General features: G+C 34.9%; 1 protein-coding gene across 8 annotated transcripts in view; it reads right to left on the bottom strand.

The window, feature by feature from the left end:
• Positions 1-16,596, bottom strand: part of LOC106873239 (plexin-B) — a 287,941-nt gene that overhangs the window by 265,226 nt on the left and 6,119 nt on the right. The window contains exon 1 of one of the 8 annotated variants that reach the window (XM_089363459.1): positions 15,897-16,341. The exons of 4 other annotated variants lie outside the window; for them this stretch is intronic. The gene's annotated coding sequence lies outside the window, so the exon portion shown is untranslated. Of the gene's footprint in view, positions 1-15,896; positions 16,342-16,596 lie in introns of those variants that run through there. 3 more of the 8 variants (XM_014920511.3, XM_089363454.1, XM_089363461.1) reach the window with 3 other exon arrangements.

Below are 16,596 nucleotides of genomic sequence, written 5' to 3'. Positions count from 1 at the left end.
TTTTTCATTCGAGGTGCCATTATATTAAACATTTGCGAAGAGTAACCATGCCACGCACAAAAAATTCAGCAGAACTATCAGATTTTCAAAGAGGTTGTATTGTTGGACAATCTGAGGCTGGTCTTAGTCAGTGAAAAATTGCCGAAATCTTCAAATTCCTCTTGCTACTGTAAATACAATTATAGTGCAATTCAAAAGCCAAGGAAAAGAATCAACAGATTCTCATCCTGGCCGACCTGGGCCCTCAGAAAGGAAGCTTCACTGTTTGAAGAGAATTGAAAACGAACTCCGTTTGAAGGATTCTAACATTGCAAAACAGCTAGAAGTTAGTCCAAGAATGTGTGTTATATATCTGCATAAGCTTGGGTATTATGGATGAGCAGCTATAAGAAAACCTCTCAATTAACCAATTAGCATCAAATAAAAGATTTTGAAAATTAAAGGTGCCTATTTACTTCCTGCATGTCCGAGTATATATATATATATATATATATATATATATATATATATATATATATATATATATATATATATAATATATTATAAATTAACTACCAACAAAAATAATTGGTAAGCTAACTTAAAAAATCATCACCTAAATAGCAGAAAAAAACAACAGTGAAAATATGCAGACTCTTCAAGAATCGATCCTTTTGGTTATATTAATAAAAATAAAGGAGTTACGACGCATGGTGATTACCACTCCGTTACATATATATATATATATATATATATGGCTAGTACATCTGGCTTTAGGCAAACAGGCCCTATTGCAGATGTTACTAATATTTGTAGAGCAGAAAGGCGTCTGCAATTGAAGCTAGATCTTGTTTACAAAGTGCCTGTTTCTAGATGGATTGTTTGAGTCTCTGTGTTTTGAAATGCTTTACAACCACTGTAGAACAACCACTGTATATATATATATATATATATATATATATATGTATGTATATAAATACACACATGCAACTATGTCTTCATGTAGATGTGTGTGCATATATATATATATATAAAATAATGTATACACACATATATACATATGTGCACACAGACATAATCACATTCCATATAGAGGACATCAAACCAGCTAATGAGAACAAGATTAAGAAAGAAATGGATAGGAAGACTGTAAACCACAAAGCCGTTTTGTTAATCATGGACGCTACAAGGCAGAAAATGGAGTGGTTTGTCCATTGTAACAGCCAACACCACCACCACACGCAAGCCAGAGTGAATACGGTCATGCTTGGACAAACCTCCCAGTAAAAGAGATTTAGGGATACCACAAAGGGGAGGCTGGTTGAATGGACAAAGGGGAAGACAGATGAAGAAACATGAGGTTTGTTAAGAAAGATGGAAGGAGAATGTAGTGTTGTTCATTTTGGTGTATACATACAGCTTCCAAGTGGTAAGGGGTTATGATTGATTGATGTATTGGGTCATCCCATAAATAATGCAGTTTTTTATACTTGTTTCATTTTTCAGACTTAAGACAAACAAAGTTCCTTTTTAATCTAAAATATACTCTCCTTCATTTTCTACAATGTTCTTCCATCTATCTGGTAGACTTGCAAGGCCCCTCTTCTAAAATTCACTTGCCCGTGACGCAAAATACTCCTCCAGTACTGTTCTGACCTCATCTACAGAATTCATGTTTTTTCTGTCCAAATGATTTTAAAGACTGCGGAATAAATGATAATTAGATGGAGCAATGTCCGGCGAATATGGTGGGTGGGGCATCGTTTCTCATTCAAACTGCTCCAGCCTTTGGAATACCATCCTTGCTGTGTGTGGCTGAGCATTATCCTGATGGAAGAACACCTTTCGTCATGAAACCAAAGATGGTCGTTTTGCTTCTAGTGCAGGTGTTGATGAATGGTTGAATGACCAAATCCAAGCTTCTCTGCTAGTTCCTCAACAGTTATAATGGGATTTTGATCCACCAGGATTTGCAGGGCATCCTCATTGAGTTCTACAGATGTTCCAGGACGAGGCTCATCTTTGAGGCTGTAGTTTCCGGCTCAGAATTTCTGGAACCACCCATATATATGTCTGATCCCCCATATACTGCATTAATATCCTTCACACTTTCTTTTGCATTGTTGCCTTTATAGAACTCATGAAGCAAAATATGCCGAATATGCTCCTTTGTCAACTCCATTATAGCTTTGGAAAAATAACTTTTAAAATTGAACTGCACTCTTCAAAACTTGCACTGAGAATAAGTACAAGGTAAAATTATTTCCTGCTTTAATATAACAAGTTGATTCAGGTAGTTTATCCCATCCCCCTCTGACTTTTAGTTCATGCAATTGAAAAAACCGCATTATTTATGGGCTGACCCAATATATATATATATATATGTATGGGAGAATATACAAATAATAACAACAGACGAGGACAGGTGGTGTAAATAACAAAAGTATATATTAGTATGATGCTCGGGAATACGGAAAGTCTTTGACGTTTCGAGCTACGCTCTTCAACAGAAAGAATACGGAGACAAGGAGAAAAACACGGAGAAAAAAAATTGAATAGTGTTCAGTCAACGGTCAATCACACACACACACACCTATATACATTTACATATGCCCACATGTATAGACAGCCTCACTCACATACACACAACTTTACATAGAGATGCCTCTATTGTCCATATACTAATATTCAGATATATTAATTTTTTTTTATAAGAAGAAGGTTGATAGTTTCTTTGAAGTTTTGGATTGCTGGCCTTCATCAGTCGATGACATCAACCCCAGTGTTTCACTGGTACTTAATTTATTGACCCCGAAAGGATGAAAGGCAAAGGTGACCTCAGTGGAATTTGAACCCAAAATATAGCGATGGGCGAAATACTATTAAGAATTTCATCCAGCATTTGAACGATTCTGCTAGTTCAGTGCCTTATATATATATATATAATTATATATATGATTGGCTTCTTTCAGTTTCTATGTACCAGATTCACTTTGGTCGGCCCAAGGTGCCATACAGTGGGACTGATCCTGAAACCAAATGGTTGGGAAGCAAGCTTCTTACCAAATACACACACACTCATATAGACATACACATATATTCTTATGTATACACATACGCAAATGCATGAGCCAAAGATTCTTCTACATTATTAGAAGGGTGTGCTAAAAATAGCAGCCAAACTTCCATCAAATCACACTCCATGGTTTAAAAGAAAAGAAGGGCATTGGATAATGTTCCATTGTCTGAAATGCAGAGAACAGGTGAGTGAAACTTGAAACACCTTTTATTAGAGTTCTCCTCAATTATGACTGTCCTGGGACTAAACAATGACATATTATCGTACTTGTGTCAGTCTGAATTGCGACCATGCTGGGGCACTGCCTCGAACATGTCAGTCAATCAAATCGACATTAAAGCTTTATTTTAGGTCTGGTACTAAATCTGTCAGTCTCTCATGGTTGAACTGTCGACTTGTGGGGATGTAAACAAACCAACAGCAGCTATCAAACACTGAGAGACAAATACAAAGACACACACACACGACATGCTTCCTCACAGTTTCCACCCAGTAAATTCACTCACAAGGTATCGTATTTAATTTATATTGCAATAGATGGGCCATAGAGTTATTGGTTAAACTTTCAATAGATCAAAACAGTGCCAAGGGAGTGTCTGTAGCTTGATGCAGAACAAATATGTCAAGGGTAAATGGTCATAAAACTCTGGTTTCTGTTTTTTTCGCCCCCCAAGGATTTTTACACCTATTCAATATACACTGATAAAAAATATCCAAACATTTACACACACACACACAAACATGACAGACTTTCGCATAGGTTGTCTTCCAAATTGGTTAATTCAAGGCTTTAGTAGAAGACAAGCTAAAGATGATGCACTGGGATTGAACCCAAAATTAGCTGGCTGTAAAACAAATTTCCTAACCACACACCTATAGTCATACATACATATATATATATATATATATATATATATATATATTCATATATACACACATACATCTATGTACATAACATAAAACATGCCTACACACACACACACATGTGTGTGTCTATCTTAGTTTCAATATTTGGCACAAGGCCAGCAATTGTGGGGTCGAGAGTAAGTCGATTACATTGACCATGGTGCTCATGTGGTACTTCTTGTATCGACCTCAAAAGCACAAAGGACAAAGTTGACCTCGGTGGAATGTGAACTCAGAATGTAAAGAGATGGGGAGTAGTATTGAAAGAAGTAGCTTAGCGCCAAGTCATGAGAGACCAAACTATAATAAAGAGTGAAGGTGACCTCCTTTGGTCATTCATGACCATGGGCTTACCCTCAGAGGTACAAGTCCAGACAAGGTTGATTATGGAAGGCCAACAGTCGCCCGTGCATACCAGCCTCCCCTCTCCATGCCACCAATGTTGTTCAAGACAAAGGCAAAGACCGATACAGCTTGGCACCAGTGATGTCGCAACTCATTTCTACGTGAAATAAAGTGTCTTGCTCAAGAACACAGCACGCAGCCCGGTCTGGGAATCGAACTCACAACCTCACGATTGTAAGCTCGATGCTCTAACCACTGAGCCATGCGCCTTCACCAAACTATGATAGGGGGATAGATATGACTGATGAGGGCAACGGAAATTGCCAAAACTGATGTCAGTCTTAAGAATTCTCAGTCAGCATTTTTCAGACATTTATGGTTCCTGTTAGTGCACATGTCTTCATTCATGTGCATTAACTACATTATTAGAGCATTTTAGCTCTTATTTCTAGCAATGTAGGTGTTTTTTAACACCCTAATCATATTTAGTGAGATATGGTGTAGTGGTTAAGAGCGCGGGCTACTAACCCCAAGATTCCGAGTTCAATTCCAGGTAGTGACCTGAATAATAATATTAATAATAATAACACTGAAAATACCTTAGGAATGAGAACCCAGGTTCGACATTTCCTCCAGACACCTGATGAAGGCTGGAAGGTATATCAGCCGAAACATTATGTTAACAACAAACAAGATGAGGACAAATATCAGTCAAATGGTGAACCATTGCAATGTGCTGTTTATATCAATTTTGTATAAAGTCACATATGACAGGGAAATAGTTTCAGGATATTTTATTTGACAATAAAAAAAATTCTAATCTTACAACAAATTCTTTCGTAACTTATCATTTTCTCTTGTATCGTACTATACGTTCTATATATTTAGTAGAATGGTACATTTTATGAGGACTTATCACAAATTACTCGAATCCATATATTGTGACTTAAACACACACACATACACACACACTTTTATACCCATATACGCAATTACAAATATTCATCAATGATATATAGTTTGTAATCACTGCTTTTCCTTTTTCATCCCTTCGGAAAGACTAATTAAATAATTGTACCAGTAATATAATTGGGACCATTTACTCAAATTGTAAATATCCTGCACAAAATCTCTATTTTTATTTTATCCTACCAGAAGAAATTGTAAAGCTGAGGTTGAGTCTTAATAGGAAAAAGCAATATAGTTGCCTCTATGCAGCTGGTCAACTTCCAGGAAGTAGCAATCAAATGTCCCTCAAATCACAGCCTGGCGTCATTAAAGTTAAAATAAAGGCACACCATTGAATGGTCAAGGCCAGAATATCTTTGATTACAAGTCTTGCTCAATCAAAGTTGATCTGGAGATCAACGGAGAAGGGCTAATTTGGATATAAATGATTTCTTTCTTTGGCACAAAGTTAGAAATGAACAACCCTGCTTGTATGATGGTGATGCTCATTTACAGCCGTCATGTGATGTCAAGACAAGGGTATATACTCACACAAGATATATATATATACATATATAAGGTGCTTGGCTCAGTGGTTAGAGCATCAGGCTCACAATCACGAGGCAGTGAGTTTGATTCTCAGACCAGACTGTGTGTTGTATTCTTCAACAAGACACTTTATTTCATGTTGCGACATGAAATGAGTTGTGACGTCACTGGTGCCAAGCTGTATCGGCCCCTTTGCTTGTCCCTTGGATAACATCAGTAGCATGGAGAGGAGTAGCTGGTAGGCACGGGTGACTTCCATAAACAACCTTGCCTAGACTTGTGCCTCAGAGGGTAACTTTCTAGGTGCAATCCCATGGTCATGAATGACTGAAGTTTATCTTTACCTTTTTTTCCTTTATATATATATATATATATATATATATATATATATATATATATAATGAAAATAAGCAACAAGGATATCCTGGATATCCTTGTTGCTTATTTTGATTTTAATCACCTTACTTTGAAATTGTATGAATAATACCATACTAAATTCTGGTGCCTTAACTTAAGTACCATATTCATCTGAATCTAAATTTTTTGCTGAACTCATCTACCATACCCAAAGTATATATATATATGTATATATATATATATATATATATATATATATATATATATATATATATATATAAATATAGGAGAACCTTGGTTTACAAATTTAATTTGTTCCTGAAGCCGTTTGTCACCTGAAATATTCATAAACGAAAACTAATTTTCTCACAGAAAATTCTAAAGAAGGCACTGGGAATTTGAGCAGGCTTGTGCACTGAGTGTTGAGTCTGAGACCACAGAAGTTGCAGCTGGAAGATACAATCAGCAATTTCGAAAACCAATGGAAACAAGTTTCTTTGGTTCAGTTGGAATATTAGCCGCCACTGCTGAACTGGGGGGGGGGTCTGTCAGTTATGATGATGAGGGTTCCCGTTGACACGATCAATAGAATAAGCAATTTGTGACATTAACATGCAAGTGGCTGAGCACTCCACAGACACATGTACCCTTAATGTAGTTCTCAGGTGGGGGATTCAGTATGACACGGAATGTGACAAGGCTGGCCCTTTGAGATACAGGTAGAACTAACTTTTGCGGGCTGAGTGGATTGGGGTGGCTTGAAATAAAGTGTCTTGCTGAAGGGCATAGTGCACTGCCGAAAATTGAACTCACAACCTTATGACTGTGAGCCGTATACCCTAACCCCTAAAACATGTGCCTTCATGCTACCACTACCACCATCACAACCACTACCTCCACCATTGTCTATACACATCAACATTTCAGGCTTTTTTGTTTTAAGTTCATATTCCAGCGGAATCAAACTGTCCGTCATCATCATCATCATCATTTAATGTCCACTGTCCATGCTGGCATGGGTTGGACGGTTTGACTGAAAACTGGTAAGCTGCATCAGGTTCCAGTCTAATTTGGCATGGTTTCTATGGTTGGATGCCCTTCCTAAAGCCAATCCTTTCATTTTAAGGTCAACTTAGTTATATCCATCATTTTTTGGATCTTTCAATTTCAATTTCCAAAGGTGCCAGCTTTGTCCTTCATCCCAACTAAGAAATAAAAGATTCCACTGGTTAATTATACCCTATGACTTTTTGGTAATTTTAACGTTGAGTTTAGCCTCTGCTGAGGTCAACTTAGGTCATTCATTCCACCAGATATTTTGGAGTGCATTGACTATCATTAATCTTTAATCTTTTACTTGTTTCAGTCACTGGACTGTGGCCATGCTAGGGCATTGTCTCGAAGGGTACACTTGAACAAATGTGCCCTAGTAGTTTTTTTTTCAAGCCTGCTACTTATTCTATCAATCTCTTTTGCCAAACTGCTAAATCATGGGGACGTAAACAAACTACCACTTGTCAAGAAGTGGTGGGGACAAACATACACACAAGGTCATATACACACACAAGGCCATATACATGCACACAAGGCTATACACACACACACACACACACACACACACATGATGGATTCTTCACAATTTCTGTTTACCAAATTCACTCACAAGGCATTGGCTGGCCTGGGACTATAACAGCCAACAACTGCCTACATAGCTACCACATAGTGGAATTGAACCCACAACAGCATGGTTGCAAAGTGAGGTTCTTAACCACACAGCCATGCTTAATCGGCCTTTTTGGTTCTTTCAGTGGTATTGAGTTCAAGTTAGACATTGAGATTTGTTTTGTCCTCTGTCCCATTAAATTTACAGATCGGAATTTATAAAATGGATCCCTGTTGATTTCAGCAATATATATTCAATTGTTACTTGCTCATTGAATTAACATAATAGTGGCTGAATATTCCATAGCCATATATATCCTTAATTTGTATGATGCAGTGATTTGACAGGGCCAAACTTTGAAATTAAAACGTACAATTCTATCCAAGAAGCTTCCTTGCAGTTTCTGCTTCATTTAGTTTCTTTGACAAAGCTTGGATCAAATTGCAACTACAGCACAAAAAAAAAAAAGGACATTTGCCCAAGATACCATGCAGTGGGATTGAACCCATGATTTCAGGATTGGAACCTAAACTCCTTAACCACTCAGCCACTCTAGCATCTACATTATAGCCTGTATGCAATTGCCTATCGTCATCCTCCCTCCCACAAATTTTTTTCCCCCTTCTTCATGTACCGAGTGCAAAGAAAAAAAAAAAAATTTTTTTTTTTGAAAAATTTGAAAAACAATGATAAAAACAAAACCTGAAAAAAAAAGAATCTTAAAATCGATATTTAGAAATAGAAGATCTTTATGGAATGTAATACAAAGAGAGTCCGTATAACGTTTCAATTCGCCACCCACATCTCCGCCACCCTGCCATTGTAAAATTGCCGAACTATACTTATTTCGCAGGCAACAAACTCATAAAACAAAAAGACTTTACATATGAATTTTTATGATGCTTATAATATTGGTAAGGGAAAGAAAATAAAAAAAAACAAACAACAAAAAAACCCAGATACACACGTATAAGTATATATATATATATGTCTGTGTATGTATGTATATATATATATATATATATATATATATATATATATATATATATATATATATATATATATATATATACATAAAATTAAATTCAAAAATAAAAACCAGTTATTTTTAAATGGAAAGAAACGCCTTAAAATTGTGTATGTATATGCATAGATATAGGCAAGCATATATGGATATACATATTTACACACACACACAGATACACAGACATATATACACACAACACATATATACATTTATGTAAATATATAAATGTGTATATGTATATGTGTACACATATATTACACACATGCATACATTACACATAGATAACAACACAAACACACATTTTCATGTACATACACACACACACATACATATATACACATACATATATACACACACGTACGCCTAAAATACACACACACGCATATATATATATATATATATATATATATATATATATATGCATTTACAAAAATACACACACACATACATACACATAAATACACACACGAGCATACATACACATAAATACACACACACACACAGATATATACACAAACACACATACAATTTCAAATTTTGAGTATTTAAGACAACACGCAGGGAGAGAAAAATGAGAGACTCTGGATAGCTACTTGATGCGCTAGAAATGGCAACTAACCAAATTTACTCAAATAACAACCTTTCTGGTTTAACAGAAATGGAAGATCACATGGGACATTGCAAGTAGTCTTAAATATCAGGAAAATATAAAGACGTGATGGTCATGGTGGGAACAAGCATCGTTGATTCCAGCTCTCTGCTGCAGGATGTCTTGCTGAGGTGGGACTAAACGACCACAATTACAATATGAGGCAATAAGATTGTTCGACATGCTGAGAAATAGCAGCTGAAGTACTCGACATCGTTTGAGGAAAGGGAAGGACACGTTAGCAAAAGAGTCTATATATATATAAGATGGGGTGGTCTCGACTGGAAGGTACGTCTTTAGGACTTAACAACAGCGATAATATTATAATCCAACGAGATCGAACGATCGACTAGAAATAGCAACCAAATCATCTTCGCTGGATATGAAAAACGTCTATCAGTTCAGTTGGGACTGAGAGCTAGGAGTCACTGAGAGAGAGAGAGAGAGAGAGAGGGGGGAGAGAGAAGGAGAGAGAGTGAGAGAGATGTTACTCAGTCGCATGACCTGCTAGAAATAACAGCCAAATTCTCCTCAGGTCGCACCATTACATCATTAATAATGAAGGACATATGAGATAAAATGTAATTCTAGATATACAAAATAATAATAATAATAATAATAATAATAATAATAATGGTTTCAAATTTTGGCACAAGGCCAGCAATTTCAAGGAGGAGGGGGTAAATCAATTACAATGACAACAATGCTAAAACTGTTACTTATTTCATCGACCCCGAAATGATGAAAGGCGAAATTGATTTCGGCGCGATTCGAACCCAGGACGTAAAGAGCCGGAAGAAATACCGCTAAGCATTTTGTCCGAAGAAACAAGACCTGCAGTTTTAATGGAGAGGGGGTTAGGCGATTATATCGATCCAGGTACTAAACTGGTACTTTATTTTATCGACCCCCGAGAGGATGCAAGGAGTAGTCGACCTGAGCGGGATTTGAGCTCAGAATCCAAACAAATGCCGCAAAGCGTTTCGTCCAACGTTCTACCGTTTCTATCATTCTAGCGGGATGGTCACCGCTGGAATGAATTGCTATGTTTAGCAGTTGCACTTCTGTTAAGGGTACAAAACGGGTAAATACCAACAAGATTCTTTAGAATGGGGTATATAAGTCTGAATATGCGTCTGTCTTATCACTTGATAATTGAAAATAATCTATAGTTTGTTGTTTAATACTAGGTTGGCGGTGACCGAGGAAACCAATGATCAAAGGCGTTCCAGTTGTGACAATCTCACCTTTTCCCTTCCTATGTGCAGGAAATTCAAGACCACATTATCCAACGGCGCAGTGTTATTTGAGGGAGATTTGGTTGCTATTTCTAGCAAAGTCGAATGACCACTTAGCAGCTGTTTAATCCCTGGACAGTCTCGATTAAATGGATTAAATGAACAAAGGCATTCCAGCCATGACCATCGTGCCTTTTCCTTTTTATGTGCAGGGAATCCAAGACTACATTATCGAACGATGCGGTGCCATTTGGATGAGATTGGGCTGCTATTTCTAGCACGGTCGAGCGTACACTCAGCGGCTGGTTAATCCCAGATCAGCTTTGATTGAGTCGGCCCATGATCAAAGACAATCCAATTGTGACAACTTCACCCATTCTTTGGGTGAAGCAACCACTTAGCGGCTGTTTTAGTCCCAAATCAGCGTTGAGTAAACCTATGGAGCAACGGTATTCCAACCGAAACCATCCCTTCTTTCTTGTACATTTGAGACTTACAGTCTCTAACGCATACGTTCTTCAATTTTCAAAGGCGGTAGGTGTGATTGGAAATATATTTGGCTGCTAGTTTTAGCAAGCAAGGCAACCATGTAGAGGTCCACACGATGGCTTGAATAGTTGTTGTTCAACTCCAGGTCAGCCCTGACTTAGCAGACCCGTGATCAGAGTTATCCAGCCGTGACCATCTCATCTTATTGAATACAAAGAACTCGGGACCACATTTGAGACGATACTGTTAGATTCGAAGTTGATTTGGCTGTTGTTTCTAGTAGGCCGAGTGACAACGTTGAGGCTCCCTCGTTTTGCGTTTAACCGCAGTTCGGCTGTAAATGAGCAAATCTCAGATCAAAGACATTCCAAACGTGACGAACTTGTCTTTTGCCTTACATTATTCATTCAACGCAACCCTTTCCTATACGTAAGAGCAGTATGCAATTGCAGTGAGATTCGGCTGTGGTTTCTAGCAATCACAGTGACCACGTAGAGACGTCATCGTTCGCTCGTTTCTTTATTAATATAACTGTGTTTATTTCTCGACTAACATTAAAAGAGACATTTTTGTATAAAAATTATTTTTTAAAATTTTCATTTGATTTCAACCATTAAATTTTCTTTTCCTTTTATTTATATTTTTTTTAGACCAGCAGTGTGTGTGTGTGTGCATGTGTGTGTGTGTGTGTGTCTGTGTGTGTGTATTTGTATATATGTGTGTGTTTATTTCAAGTATTATACTGATTGGGTATAATTTTTGCTAATTACAAAAATTTAAAATGATTTATTTACTATAAAAATAAACAATTTTGTCACACACATACACATACTTACACATCTACATGAGCCTACGTATATATATATATATATATATATATATATATATATATATATATATATATATATATTCATATACATAGGTGCATATACATATATCCAAATGGATACATGCACGCATACATATATACACATGCATATACATACATGCATACAGACACATAACGCATACACAAAAAACAGACACACTGTACACATTTACAGATGCATATATGTATACACACACATATATATATATATTCAAAGACAGACACATATAACCATACATACATACATACATACAAACGTACACATACATACATACGTACAAATACATACACACATTCATACATACATATGCATATACATATAAACACATACACAGATACATACATACTCATATATATATACATACATACACATACACTTACCCACATAAATACATACATACATGCATGCATACACATACCCACATACACATACACGTACACACATATATATATGCACATACATACACGCACCCATATACATATACGCATGCATACATACTATATATACACATAGACAGACGTATCCACAAACGACAAACACACGTACAAGCTCGTATACCCACATACACACACAAAGTCACAGATTACATACCTACATACATTCACCCTTTATGTGAATTAGAAATGTATGCAGTCAGCATATTCTGTTTATTGGAAATACAAAAATAAATAAATAAATAACGTTTTTACATTCTTGACAAATGGAATAAAAAAAAAAGAAAAGAAAAAAAGAGAAGAATATTTCATAATAAACATCAAAATATCCCTCCCACAAACAGAAAATAGCAATTTATATTGAATTCTAAATATTAAAAAATGCGAGTGTACTTAACAAAATAATTATTGTGAAATTATATATATATATATACATATATATACATACATATGTATTTATATATATATACATATACATATATATGTCCAATGACGATATATATATATACATACACATATATATACATATGTATTTATATATATATATATATACATATATATGTCCAATGACGATATATATATACATACACATATACATACATATATATGTAAATATATATATATATATATATATATATATATATACATATATACACACATATATACACATAATATGCTCATTACAAAATACACACACATATATGTATGTATGAGTATATATAGAAATAGATATATACATAGTTACACAAACACACATACGTACGCATACACACCTATATATATATATAAAACATATACATACATACATATATATATATATATATATATATATATATATATATATATTCATACGCCTATAAACATACATTCTTTTATAAAAATTACGTATATATTTGTGTGTGTGTGTTTGTATGTGTGTTTATGTGTATATATGTGTGTTTATGTGTATGTTTATGTGTGTTTATGTGTATATATGTGTGTGTGTTCGTTTCAATTCGTTAATGCAATTTAATAAAGAAAAAAAAATTAACGTGTATTATAACAGATATCTTTGCGAATTGAATTTTAAAAATGAAATAAATGTATTATTAATATTATTATTATGTCGTACTATTAACTAAAAGGGGGAAAAATATATATATTAAAAAGGGGAAGGCAATAATGTAAATATATTGTTATTTAAAAAGGCCATAGCTCAACAAGTAGTCGTACAGTTTGTTCGGGTTTCGAATGACGGTCGAAGTAGTGAGAGATTAATATACTTGAACAGAAAAGAAACGGCTTCCCCACCACCTCATTTAAATTGTTTATTAAAGCTTTGATAAGACAAATACTGATAAATATTTCTTTGGTTTTTCGCAAGGACATTTTTTATTGTCGTTCTTAAATCTCGAAAAAAAAGGTATGAACCCTAAATTTACAGGCCCTTAATACGATTTTTTGTTTTGTTTAAAACAGGGTAGTTAGTCACATAATTCAATCCTTTACGAGTAGTCAGTGGTTTTTTTTTTTCCTCCCCCATTTTATTTTATAATCTCTTATTCCGTTGTGGCTTTTTGTCTTTTAGTTGAGTGGTTCAACGACAATATAAACTGTTTTAAAAGTTGCCATTTAAGCAGAAATACAAACGAACTTTTATTTATGGAGTAATAAATTTTCTGAAGAACGGCGCGGCAAGTAGATGAAATGAAAGGATGATGGAAGGGAAATATTAAGAAAAGACCGTATTACTGCGAGTGTAAAGAGAATTAATGTGTACGACTTTGGAGAATAATAATAACAATAATAATAAAGTAAAGCAGAATTGGCAAAAAGAAAAGAAAGAAAGAAAAAGAGAACAAAACAAAACAAAACAAAACAAGGAATATCTGGACGAGTTTGGAATAATTAAACATGGATGTAATTAATTTTTAATGGGTTCATTGTTGAGCCTGTCTTTCGATCGATAGAACGAATTTTCTGCCGCTTATTTTCTTTCCTTAAACAAGTTCTATGAAACAATATTGTTGAAATAATAAATAAATATAAAATATTTATTAATAATATCGGATTTTTTTTTCTTCTAAAAGGAGGCGGGGGGATGAGTGGGACAAAAAAGCGAATCTTGTGACGTTCATGTAAGACTTTAAAAAAAGAAGAAAAAAAGAGGTCCCAGGATTTGTTATGGAAATGAATGATTTTAACCGCGAGTCGAAACTGCGTCGTGAATACAGTTTGCTCTGGAACTTAACTCTTATTCTACCGAGTTAGCTAATAATGTTAATATCTTTAATGTATTTGTGTACGTGTGTTCGTGTTTATTTTAACCATTAACCCTAATTGTAAATCCCTAATTAATAAATAAACCGCAACAAAGAGAAATACATTTCGTGAAAAACCCAAAGAAAATGACAGTAACCTCGGACCTTATGGCTCGTACATTTGGCCGAATCGCCAAATTCTTGTCTTCGTAGGTCGATAGGGATGAAGAAATAATAATAATAATAATAACAACCCTAAATATAATACATCATCTTCGATTCCTAATTTAAAACGAATCCAGAAACGTTACTCTTTCGTCGAGCTAGCCAAGGATAAAAAGACTGAAAAACCAGAAATTCTTCTATGTTTGTGTTAGCATCATCAATATTATCATATACTAATTTTCTGGGTACACAGATGCGAAGTAGTTGATGGCATCCTAAAAATCACTTGCAATATTCAAGTATATTTTATGCCGATCTCAACTACATAATGGTATCTCTCTTCTATGTCTCTCTCTGTCTCTTTGAATCTATCCATCTATCTATCTGTCTATATCTGTCTATCTGTCAGTCTGTCTATCTATCTATCTCTGTCTATCTCTTTCCCCATAGTATTCTCGTAGACTCAGAAACGAAATTAAAAACAAAATACAACAGCGGCTTAAAGAATTCATAAGGAATCAAAGATTCTAAGAATCTACACTCGTTGAACAGAATGTAAAAATAAACACACACGCAAACACACACACATACACACACACATTCATGTATGCTTACATACATACATAGCGTTGATTAACGACAACAACAGCAATAAAAACTTAAGCAATTCATGACAATTAATTAAACAAATAATTTACAAAAAAATTAATTAACAAGAACAAGACTATCGTGGCATCTACACACACACACACACACACACACACCAAGCACCTGCATGTATGTCTTGTCTTTCTTTTTCTTTTCTTATTTCGAAAAATTAAAATACGTCTTTGTGCTTTGAAATTAAAATAATAAGAATTATATATTACATATACATATCCACAAATATATATATATATATATATATACACATACACAACACACAGACACACACATATATATATATACATATCTCTTACCAGGCGTTTTAAACGACTGCTTTGGATGTAAGTCTAATAAATGGTCCTATCATCTGATGCAAGGAAGAGGTCGTACTAAATTCATGTGGAATTTAATAAAAGCAACCCACCGCTAACGAGAAAACTGCTGGTCTCTGAGAGGGGCGACTGTTCTTTATCCATGGCACCAGCTAACATGTATGTATAAATCAAGTTTTAGCGTCATGTAGCAAAGAAGAAGACAAAATTCATCCAAGACATTCAGTAAGTGCTTTTCCGAATATGCTGCTGTAGGTTCGCCTTTGCCTGCTGTTGTTGTGGTTGTGGTTGTGGTTGTTGTTGTTGATGGTGGTGGTGGTGGTTACTGGTAGCGGCGGTGATGGGAACAAGACGCGATTGATACGGAGACGGAACCATATTCTAAGAGAAGTTACTTCGAGAGATCCCAAACGAAAACTCACGTTATATATATATATATATATATATATATATATACATGCACACACGTATATATATATATATATATATATATGCACACACGTATATATATATATATATATATATATATATATATATATATATATATATATGCACACACGTATATATATATATATATATATATATATATATACATGCACACACGTGTATATATATATATATATATATATATATACATGCACACACGTATGTATATATGAATGTACGTATGCATGTATATGTT

Source organism: Octopus bimaculoides, chromosome 15, assembly GCF_046866305.1.
Source record: "Octopus bimaculoides isolate indiv1 chromosome 15, ASM4686630v1, whole genome shotgun sequence".
In the NCBI taxonomy this organism is placed as follows: Eukaryota; Metazoa; Mollusca; class Cephalopoda; order Octopoda; family Octopodidae; genus Octopus; species Octopus bimaculoides.
Note: the sequence above shows the minus strand (reverse complement) of the source record. Positions and strands in the feature narration are given on the sequence as shown.